We start from the raw sequence: 11,312 nt of genomic DNA, 5'->3' as shown, positions 1-11,312 counted from the left end.
GTCATCTCGACCTCAGAGACCCCAACAACTGACTAAATTCCTTGAATTATCAGTGCTTTTATTTTTTAAAACAATCCTCCGACCTGCTTACCATTGAGGGACTTTCTTATTTACAAAGCAACATTTAATACCCTTTAGTGGCATTCTTTGTTTCTTCCCTCACAAGGAAGACATTAACTAGGTGTACTTTAAAATATTGTGTGCCCTACTATATGTTTTCCCTATACAGAGGAAAAGAGTGCACAGTGGAGGCTGAGTATTAGATTTTTGAGTTGCTTTTATTACAGTAAGGAATTTCTACTTTAGTAGAGATGAGAAGCTACAGATGTACCAGCAGTTTTAACCCTCTAAGGCTTAGATCACGTTTTAAGGAACCTTTAATTCTCTAAGGGCTTTGAAAATATTCACCTTAAGATTTGATTTGGCTTTTCATTGAGCTTGGTATATTGAGTACAGCAACAGATCTAGTGAAGCTTCAAGGTATTTTCAGTGGAATATTCCATTAATATTCTATTAATATTATAAATTTATTATAAATAAATTAATTGATATCACTAAGAAAATGAGGCTTGCATTTCCATAAAGAAATAAAAATAAGAAAGCAGAAACAGTAACTTCTTTAAGAAAAACGTTTTGGTTCATCTTAAAGATGGCTTAAAAGAAGGATGAAAAATTCTCCTTTAGATCTATGTATTTCAAAAGTCTTCTAAGATTAAAAAAAAAAAAAATCAATGGCCATACTATACATCTTAAAATTAAAATGTTTATCTGATTTGTAATAAGATGCTAACTATATTCAAGGCTATTGAGTATTCAAAGGCAATGTAATTGAATGCTTCTTTGTACAATACCATAATGTATACTAGTTCCGTTCCTTAGACATTACTTAATGAAGTAGGATGGACTTTCTTAAGGAAATAACAAGAAAATATTATTATTCTTACTGTTTTGAAATATTTGCTCTTCTTCATAGTGCTTGTCATATAAAAGAGTAAAGCAGATTTTACTCTGTGATTTACAGTGGAGAGAGTTCATTCAAAGAAATAAAATAATAAATTATCTAATTATAATGAAAAGGAGGACTAGAGTAAAAATAAAATAAACTCACAGTGTTTATAAGGAAATTGTGTTTGTATTACCTAAACCCTAAAAAAGAAATAAACAAGAACCTACAAATCTCAACTGAAATACTATTGAACATAGGGGACTACCACCAACAAATTTGAATTCTTCTCAAAATAAATGTTTAACCTCTCTCAAGGTTCATGAATCTCAAGTATTTCAATAGCTACTCTGCTTCTAAATAATTCTTTAACTTTTAGAATTATTGTAATAATGTTAAGAAAGAAAATTTTTGATCAGATTAGGTCTGAACGCATGTATGCATACCTCAGAAGCACTAAGCTTTTGGCTGAAGTCCTGTTTGAAACAAATAACAAACATGACTTTATAGAAAAGTATATTTCTAAGCCACAGATACTTGCCAGGTAGAAGGTAGTTGTCCATGTCAATGATAGCTAAGATTTATAAAACAGTGTTATCTCATCAGCACAAATGAGGCAATTGGTGAATAGCAGTCCCAAGGAAATTTGCTGTAAGTGTTTGTGTCACTGCATTTTATTCTTCCTAGGGTTGGTTAACTCTTTCTCTTTATAGCTACAATTTTTTTTTTAATTAAAAGTATATAATCTTGCTCTTTGGAGGTGATGGTAGTGATTTTTGGGGTGGTGATGCTTTTTATTTGTTTGGGGTAGGTTTTGCTGGCTTTGGATTTTGGTTGCTTGGGGTTGTTTGTTTTAGTTTGGTTTGTTTTAAAAAACCTGTTTATTTTGTCTTCAGAAGAACTAACTATTTACTAAGTTGAGATGGGATAATCAGTGCACTGCAGTGAGTGTTGACAGGAACTGAGAAATATCTCCAGTGTCTGGCAGGAGTATATTCTTGAAGTACACAGCACAATTCATACTGCTTCTTCCCCCTTTCTCAAACATTCCTCGGAGATGGGCTGGTTTCTTCTCTTCCTAGTCAACATCCTTTACTGCTTTTTGTTTCTCTCTGAGGCCACTGAAGTCCTAGTATTTCAGCTGGTTTACTTTTATTTTAGTCTTGCTGGATGGGAGGCATTTTCTTATTTGTCAGGTATGTGATATCACACCACTAATTTATTAATATCTAAAATGGGAACATAAATTTTACATCAGATTCTATGACAAAGATACATTTGATCTTATGTATGGGTTTTCCCATTACACACTTTAATTAAGATCAGTGAGATTAGTTCGAGGCTAAAGGATTAAGATTTTTTTTTTCTTTTTTCAAACAACAGAAAAAGTCCTCTGTTACTTGGGCTCATTAAATAAAACTTGAAACTACTTAACCTGTGAAGAAATTTGCTTTATTACTTTTTTTTACAGGATCCAAGACCACTCTCCTATATTAAGAGAGTATTTTATTAAAATTGTATTAAATTTATTGAAATGTATTTATTTAATTTATTTATTTAATTTATTAATATTTGTATGATTTTTGCTCATAGACCTTTTCCTCTCTTTAATTTATTACAGTGTCTGAGCAGCCTATTTAAACCCAACAGTTTTCCAGCTTACTTTAGTCTCCCTAACCAGAACACAAATAATATTTCCAAATTAAAAGGAAAGTCACCTCAGTATATATATTATATTAATTTATTTTAAAGGCAAAAATGGGAGTTGATTTTTGTTTGTTAATGTTTTTTTCCAGGTTCTGACAAGATATGTGTGTTTTTCCTAGAAAAATGTATGTGGAAATAAATTGATTTACAGCATTATATCTGTATTCCTTAATTTTTCCTTCCCTCTTAATTTGTCAACTTTGTAATTAGATTAGACCTAAGAATCTCACTTTGATTCTATAGCAAATTAAAGATCACTTAATCACTTTTTCTTGTGCAAATGCACTTCTTTTAAGCCACATTTATGTTAATTTTGTCCCAGATAAGATTTTGCTGCCATTCACTAGCATGAGGGTCTATTGGTTCTTTTGGAGACTTGCCAATTAAATGTATTTTCCAAATACATAACTGCTAAATGAAACATAAAAAATAGAAGGAGAAGTACATGAAATTCAAAGCAAATTTTTGTTAATATGCATTTTTCTGAATTCTATCATTGCTATGCATGCTTTTTGGACACCACAGGTTCCATGCCATTCCTTTTAAAAGCCATAAAATGAAAGTGTTTTCTTTCATTTCCTTGTAACCAGCTTGGCAGAACACTTCCAGTAAGTGTCCAAAATAAGTGTTTATCTTGAGAGGATAAATTTATCCATTTTTTACCTCCTACACACAGTGGAGTCAAATAACTTTCAATAAAAACACATTTCAGGAAACAATTGACTATTTTGCTATCTATGTAGTGGAAACCTTTCAGTGTACCAAACACTTCATAGAGGTTCTAAAACTTTATGTTTGAGCCTCCTATTTTGAAATTGCTTGATTCTTTTTAATGAGGAATATGTATTGCTTTTTTTCCCTCAGTCAGTGCTGTGCATGCAATTTCTTATCTGCCAGAAACCTCAAGAGTGAAGATAGTTGGCACATACAGTTAAAAAGTACTATAGTTAGAAAGCAAATCTGTCCTTGCTCTTTCACATGTTCTTCTCTCTGTTGAATTATTCATTCAAAAAGTGGAGAAAACAATACCAGAGTCAGTGTTGGGGACAGAAATGCTAACCCTTTTAAGAAGGCTGCAGTTCTTATAAACATGCATTGACCTAGAATTGTTTTTTTTTTTTATGTTGTTAACACTACAATATTGCATGTTTGGCTTAGAAGAGACAATTTGGAAATTAGTGGCTGTCCATTTCAGTCAGTCCTTGTGTCAAATATGGAAGCTCACACACAAAACAGATTTCATCCCAAGAAACTGTAAGTGAGCCTGAAATCACCATGTTGGATCTCTGATATATTGTAAAAGCTTACTTTTACTTTGAAAGTAAGAAAGTACTTGCAATAATTGGGATGTATGGCTCTTCAGTGCACTAAGCAAATACAGGAACTGAATCTTCTACTTAGCAGTCAATAAATTCCAAACACAGCACAGCAGTCTCTTTGGTACTAGCAGCAAATGGGCAGAGAGTCTGCAGATAATTAGTTGTGAGTTCTAGGTGATGACTAAAGTTCTTTGACAGAGTTACTTCTCTGCTAAGCAATACTGATTTATTGTTACAAGATTTATAGTTAGTTTCTGCCTCTTATTTGATACTGTTCCAGAACCCACAGTTCACATCCAAGGTACATCTTGTGGTGAAGTTTCAGACATATTTTTGTAAATGCTGAATGAGTCCTCATATTTTAACTTCAACTAAAATGCTATGGAAATGACTGCCTTTTTTATTGTATCTATTAAGATTTGAAATTGATTGAGTTGAATTTTTTTTTTTTTGTTTGAGAGAGATACTGCTTTGCAGAGACATTTCAGAAGAAAAAATACAGAATAAAGAACTGTGACAGAGATAATTATGGCAGCTGAAAATTTGCATTAATACAAAGTTCTTTATTTTTACAGTTTTGCTATTATAATTTCAGTTGAATGTCATGTGGTACAGCATACATTCCATATTTTGAACAAATTTCTTTTACAGATTCATTATACTATATTCAAAACAATGAGCAAATGGTCACATGATTGACATTGGTATTATTTTGCTGTTTTGCTCACTGATTTTTTTTTTTAAATTAAGGTCTATATTGTAATATTAATTAACTGGACTGAAAAAAATGTTAAAATTAGTCATTTTTTCCAGTTTAAGGCTCAAACACAGTAATATGCAACCGAAAGTAACTGGTTATTGTGAATCAACTGATCCACAGGAATTTTATTCCCCTCTGTTTTTCCATGACAACTGTGAAGCAACGAGATATAGGAGATGTATCTACCCTGGTAGCAGAGGGGTTTTATGAGTTGCTGTGCATCAGATGACATACTGCATCATGGTAGTTCACTGAAGTTTCTCAAATTTAGAGTTAAGTTGTATGGTACAGGAAAGGACTCATTTTGGAACTTGACTTGAGAACCTCTGATAATTTTATTTTACAAAATTTTTGCCATTTTTTATTTGCAGCTTAGTAAACATAATGCTGCAAGATATTTTTATTGCAATATTTATTTGCAGATCTGTGTATTAGTTTCTGTTCTCTGGGTTTATAAAGTCATAAATTACCTTACTATTTGAAACATTTTCTGCTTCCTGCTTAATTGTTCCAGTGCTTCCATTATTGATTTCAGTCAGTTCTTCCAAATGTTTATCAAGAAAACCTAGTTTAACTGTAGTTTAATCTTTCATCTGAATCCTAAACTCAGGTGAGGTAATTTATCAGATCTGTAATGTATTATCGCAAAAGGTGATGAAACATTATCAGTATTTGTCCTATTTTATTTAATAATTTGGGAAGAAAGATGTACACAAGCTCTTATAGGGAAAAGTTGATTTGAAAGAGCTCAGATCTTGATGACAGCCGCCCAGCTCTAACAGACTGGTTTAGTCTGTTCTGGTCTGGAAGGGCAAAGAAACCCTAGACAAACCATGCTATGTAAATGCTGCTGGCTTTACCCCCTCACAACAGACTTAAGATGGAAAACAAGAGGTTGATAAAAATCTCGTGTGAATCCCCCAATTTGTTATAAATATGGAGGAAATCAAGGACTCTGGGCTAGGGCTATTAACCCTAAGTGTCATAAACAAGTGGTAGTGGGAGGTGTGTAGGTGCCACAGATAAGCCATGGCTCTCCCCCTGCTCTAGTCATACTCACTAGTATTAAACACAAACAAACAAATAAAGCAAATAAACAAAAAAATCAAAGCCCAAACCAAAACAAAAAAAGAGATATTATATATCACTAAATGATGTGGTTTGCATTTTGTGTCCAGCTGATATCAACTCCCCAGTTATAGAAACAGATAAGTAAAAAAAAACAGTAAAGTGGAAAAAAACCTTATTTCTGGAATTCAGGAAACCCTGATGTTTCTTGGATCAGGACTGTGAGAAAGTCTGAATATTAGTAACCTAAAAAAGAACAACTTTAAGTTCCTATTCTGCATGAAGAGCACTTGCTTAATTTCTTGCTAGACTCTGAAATGTCCAGAAATCCTGAATTCAATATAGCAAGATTATTATAAGGGTGAAAAAGGAAAACATATGGTGTTCTATAATCCATTCTAGCTGCCTGCTGTAATTTTTGTACTTTTCTGTTTTCACGGTACTCTTATACCATGGTAGCATACAAACACCTAACAATCAATGGTGAGGGAATATTTCCTAAATTATATCATACACATTAGATTATTTTAAAGCAGTTATTTTGTTGCAATTCATTTTTATGGCTTTTATGACTCCTTACAATGCTCCAGTGCTTCAACTCAGATGACAGATATTTTCTGCAATGGATATTGTATTTTGAGGAAATGTGTTTTTCAGAAAGTTTCCTGAGGCTGTGATCTGAATCAAAAGTTTATACGATTATCTTTGACCTTGGGACCTGGTCTCTGTCTTGGGACCTGGTCTCTGTTTTTCAGATTTTCCTGCATTTATATGTTAAGGTTTAATATAGAGATTTAAAATTTACATGTTGTTATAGTCCTTATTTCAATGATTATGTAGACAATCTTCTAGTTTAGAATTCTATACTTTGTAAAGTAACTGGAAAAATGGGTCCTCAGGTTCCTGTGTGTGGTGCACACCTCCAGCATCATTGCACCTGGGGGTCACCGTAGTTCTGAGCTGCCTACTGCCTGCCAAAGCCGCAGCCAGGTCATCTGGCATCTCTGAGCAGGCCTGTGTGAGAGACAGAAACATTTGGGAGGGTGGGAGAAGATGGAAAAGAGGCAAAGTCTGGTGACATGTTCTGGGAAGATGTGCTCAGTGACAGAGGGAGTGCTGCTCTGAGGGGCTGGAGACCACAGACAACGTTGAGTGGGACAGGTGCACCCTGGAAGGGCTGCAGCTGAGGGCTACCCCTGCTGCCACACAGAGAAAGAGTGAGAGGCAAGGAGCATCAGGCAGAAGCCGTTGTGGTCTGACCCTCAGCCTCTTCACCACTCAACACCTCACTGAAGGATCTGGGAGGGACTGAACATACAGCAAAAGTGAAGGGATGCTGAGATTCAGAAGGGAAGAACAGAGATGCTTGCCTGAGGCTGAACCTGGGTAAGGGGTAGGAAAACTCTTTCTTTAACTATTTGCTGAACGGTTTGATTTTTTTCCTTAATGTCTGAATGGATTATCAGAATTTTTGTGTTAACCTGCAGTTATTAAACAAAGTAAATCCCACAAGTTAAACCCTCTTGTCTGCAACAATCTTATTTGTACGTTGCATATCTCTTGGTATGCAAGTCTGCTCTTAGGTGTCATTCAGTAAAATGGTGCAGCACCAACATTTTCTTCAGACAATCTCAAAGTAAATTCAAAAATGTTTTGTAAGATGCATATAAAGCTTGCCGAAGAAATGAATATTTCTGTTGTGCTACATAAAACAAAAAGCGGCAGAGAATAGGTAGCAAGCAAATCCAAGGCAGATAATGTTTTTCTAGATTTATTTTTTTTTGGTGATAATAAAGAGATGGACATGCTTGTAAAAGACATCTAATGGTAGCTGATCTTTTAGATGTATATACTCTGGACTATCCTTTCTCTTGAAAGAACGAAAATATTTTTATTTACAGATTCAGACTGAATTTCTGTACAAGTTGATATTTGTGACTCTTCTCCCATAAAAGCAAGCACTGTAATCTTTCCTGAGGACTGTATTTTCATTACTAAAACTTATGTTTATATTGTTAGTAATCCTGACACAGTTTTGAGTAGGCATGCATACTCTGGTGCTTTCCAAGTGGAGCTCTCAGCTGGCCCTCCAGCTACTCAGAATAGCTCTTACATTTTACTTGGTGGAGGGAGTGAGTTAAACATGATAATTTCACTTCAGAATCAAGCCTGTAGGAATATATTCAATTCGCAGACCAAGAAAAATCTTTTTCTTGCTGATATTCTGCTTTGTTAAGGGGGCCTGCAGCAATGTCAAATTTGATAGTGTTCCACTCTCCAAAGCACAGACAAAGTGATTGACGTATGAAAGACAAGGATGCACTCTGAATGGGCTGTGGAGACAGAGGTGTAGAACTGGCTTTGTTTCAGTATAGCCAGGTCCTGACATGGATTGAGACTCAAAAGTGGGCTGCAATGGCAGTGTTTCAGGGATTATTTTGTTTTGTTGCTGGAAGGAAATTTTTTAATAAAGAGCTTGGTACGTCCAAAGTGCAGGTAATGGCTTTTTTTTTTAAATTTTTGACCTAAGATGAAAAAGCATTTTTCATTTAATAAATAGGCATTTAGTGATAATTACACTAAATGTAATTATTTATAAATTTTTATATATATTTAGAAAATAGACCACTTTATAACTGAAAATAAATCCTATATTTGTGACACACCATTTTTTTTATGTGTAGAAAATCAGTGCCATTTTACCAGAAGTAGAAAAAAAAATTGGCAGTTATCATCAAAATTTTTTACTACACCTTAAGAGGCATTAAAACAAGAAAGGTTTGCTATTTGCTGCCATATGAAAGTGCAGTGATCACAACTATACTTTTTTGTAAATCCTGCATATTATTTCTTAATTGTCTATGTGCAAGCATATGCAATTTCAAAATTTCTACTTTCTCTTCTATTTTCTTTGTCTAATAAAATGAAGATTTAATTAGTTATTTTTTGCAACTATATAAACTATTTCCTTAAAATAGTGATGTCACTGCTTACTCTCTGAATGTAAATGAATCTGAGCGCTATGTTTCATGTGAAATAACAGCTATACTTTTAATTTTCCTTTTTTCCTTAAGGTTTGTCTCAATATAAGGATCCCTTTGGCATGTGTAAGCGTAAGTTCAGGAGGGACTGATTCTCTGTGCAGAGTGACAGAGGTTCTAGAGTGACAATTTACATGGTCAAGGATTTTGTACTATTGTGTATTTGGCTTGAGAAGTATCAAAAGTTTCCACTGGTTAGAGAAGCTTAAAGGTAAAATTTGTGTGCAGAAGAGAACAGAAATGAGAAGGAGTCCCTTGACATTTAATGAAGAAAAAAAAAAAGAATATTTTATAAAAGATAGTGGAATGTCCTCACTCTGTGTTTAAAAACAGAACTGAAGAATGAATACTATTTGCTTTTAGCAGTCTGAGTGTTGAAATATATTCCTAAATATAATAATGACCTTAGGAAATTAAAACACAGATATTGACAAATTGGCTGCGTTCTGGAATGTGTTATATGGTCAAGCTTGCTTTACATCTACACACATTAACTTTGCAGTTCTATCATGTTGTTTATGCCCTGAACCTGTTCATGTGGGAGGTAATTTTTACAGCACTAACAACTTCTCAACTGGTGAACAGGCACAGTTCACATATCATACAGAGCCCGGCCCTAAGGTGTGATTTTGGGTCATTAGAGAAAGAGAAAGGATTTCCTTTGATAGCAAAGGTCTCTTGCTGTCTTTTTAAGAAATTAGTTCTATGAGGGTTATTTCTCAATTATTTTTCATACTACCCTGTTATAGATCCTCAGTTATGTAGATGTATTGGAGAATATGGCAATCTTTGGCAGACACTCAGTAAAGCTTGTAGGCTGCAACTTCTTAGTTTCCAGTCACTTCATGGATGTACATGCCAGGGTAATGAGATCAAATAATGAGCTATTCATCATCCAAGACCTTTGGGTCTGTTCTTTTAATGAAGGCTTTGGAAGCAAATAACCTTTTCATTTTTCACTTCATGGAGTTTTCTCCTAAGCAAAGAAGAAAAATCTTGCCTCTCTTGTTTTACATCTATTGGCACACTGTAAAAGAAATTCCTGGAAGCAGTGTTGGCAGGCAGGTTATTGATAAGTTTGCACAAGAAATTCTGCAGCACTGATAGACTAGTTTGTTTGGTTATGTTTAACCACTGGATTGATTCCCATGAAACACATAATTAGAAGATATTTCTGTACAGAAATTGAGTAATAAATGTTTTTCATGCTTGAACATTTGTGTATAGACTACAACAGATTTTGCCTTTCTAATGGTGAAATGTTCTCAGAGCTCAGCCTCCTGGATTCTGATGCAAGTTACAGATTTTACATATGAATGGAATGTACAGTGAGGTACTTAGGAAGTGGAGGAGTGTACTAATGTAGCTGTATATCCATTAACATACAAAACGAAACATTATAAATTCAGTTTGAATTGAAAACCTTTCTGTGGAAAACTTGTGGAAAAGACATTTATAAGAATCTTTCCTAAATGGTAATTTTACCTGCCTTTATGGTGACAGTGCATATTAAAGGAATGATGCACCTAAAACTTGACTTTCTAGTCTTTTCATAATGAAGTTTATCAAACAAAAACCTTAAGTAAGAAGAAGGGCAATATACTAGATAATAGCCTGGCATTGAATCTTAGACCCTCTTCTGTGCCTGTTGTGTACAGGCTATCTGCAAACAGAGCAGCAAGGACTGATCATCAGGAAATGGAATTAGAAGTCCTGAGTATACTACCTAAACTCTCTGGACATAAAAGAGACTGCAAGTTTACTGTCTTGCTATAAATGTTGAAGAAGAATATATTTTAAAAAGATGCTTTCTCTGAGGCTTTCAGGAAACATCTACACAACTCTGCTGTTTGGGTACTTGCCGTGATTTGAAACCTGTAACCCTTCAGAGAGCTTTTCCCTTAAAAAAAACTCCAATATTTAATGCAATAATAAATGTCATCTTAGTCTGGTAGGTCAGTAATTAGGTTTTGCCAGTAAGCATATGATCTAGCTTAAATATTCCTTTACACTGAGTGTCTCAATTTGTAGGTCAACTGCACAAGATATCGTCTTAGTCTTGCTTGCTAGATATCTGATTCCTTTTCTTGCAGCTGTGCTTTCATGGGAAAGATCTTTGAATCAGAGGGAAGATGCCTGCGCTGGAGTGGTCAAGATGTGTGGGCGTTTCTTAGAGTTACTTCAGGGGTTGACTGTTAATTTGAAGTTAAGAAGTCATTGGATAGAATGAAAAGCTCAGATTTATACATCCATTTCCAGCTCTTGGCTTTTTGATTGGAAGAATCTGTGAATACTTTTACTGAAACTGCCAGGTGCTTGTAGAAAAGGAGTGGTGTTTATGCATCACAGATGGATTAACATCAAAGACAATGCTAAACAACAGAGATAAAATAGTTTATACTATGTATATGTTACATGAAAGTTCCAGTAAGCCAGTCTCTATTTGAAAGTGCATTTTTCAAGACAAATTTCAA

General features: G+C 34.3%; 1 long non-coding RNA gene across 1 annotated transcript in view; it reads left to right on the top strand.

The window, feature by feature from the left end:
- Positions 1-1,524: 1,524 nt before the first annotated feature.
- The window catches only part of LOC135288482 (uncharacterized), a 37,281-nt gene continuing 27,493 nt past the window's right edge, over positions 1,525-11,312 (top strand). The window contains exon 1 of the long non-coding RNA XR_010351551.1: positions 1,525-2,139. This is a non-coding gene — a long non-coding RNA (uncharacterized LOC135288482). The remainder of the gene's footprint in view (positions 2,140-11,312) is intronic.

This window comes from Passer domesticus, chromosome 1 (assembly GCF_036417665.1).
Source record: "Passer domesticus isolate bPasDom1 chromosome 1, bPasDom1.hap1, whole genome shotgun sequence".
Lineage (NCBI taxonomy): Eukaryota > Metazoa > Chordata > Aves > Passeriformes > Passeridae > Passer > Passer domesticus.
The sequence above is the reverse complement of the archived record's forward strand: the minus strand, read 5'-3'. Positions and strand labels throughout refer to the sequence as shown.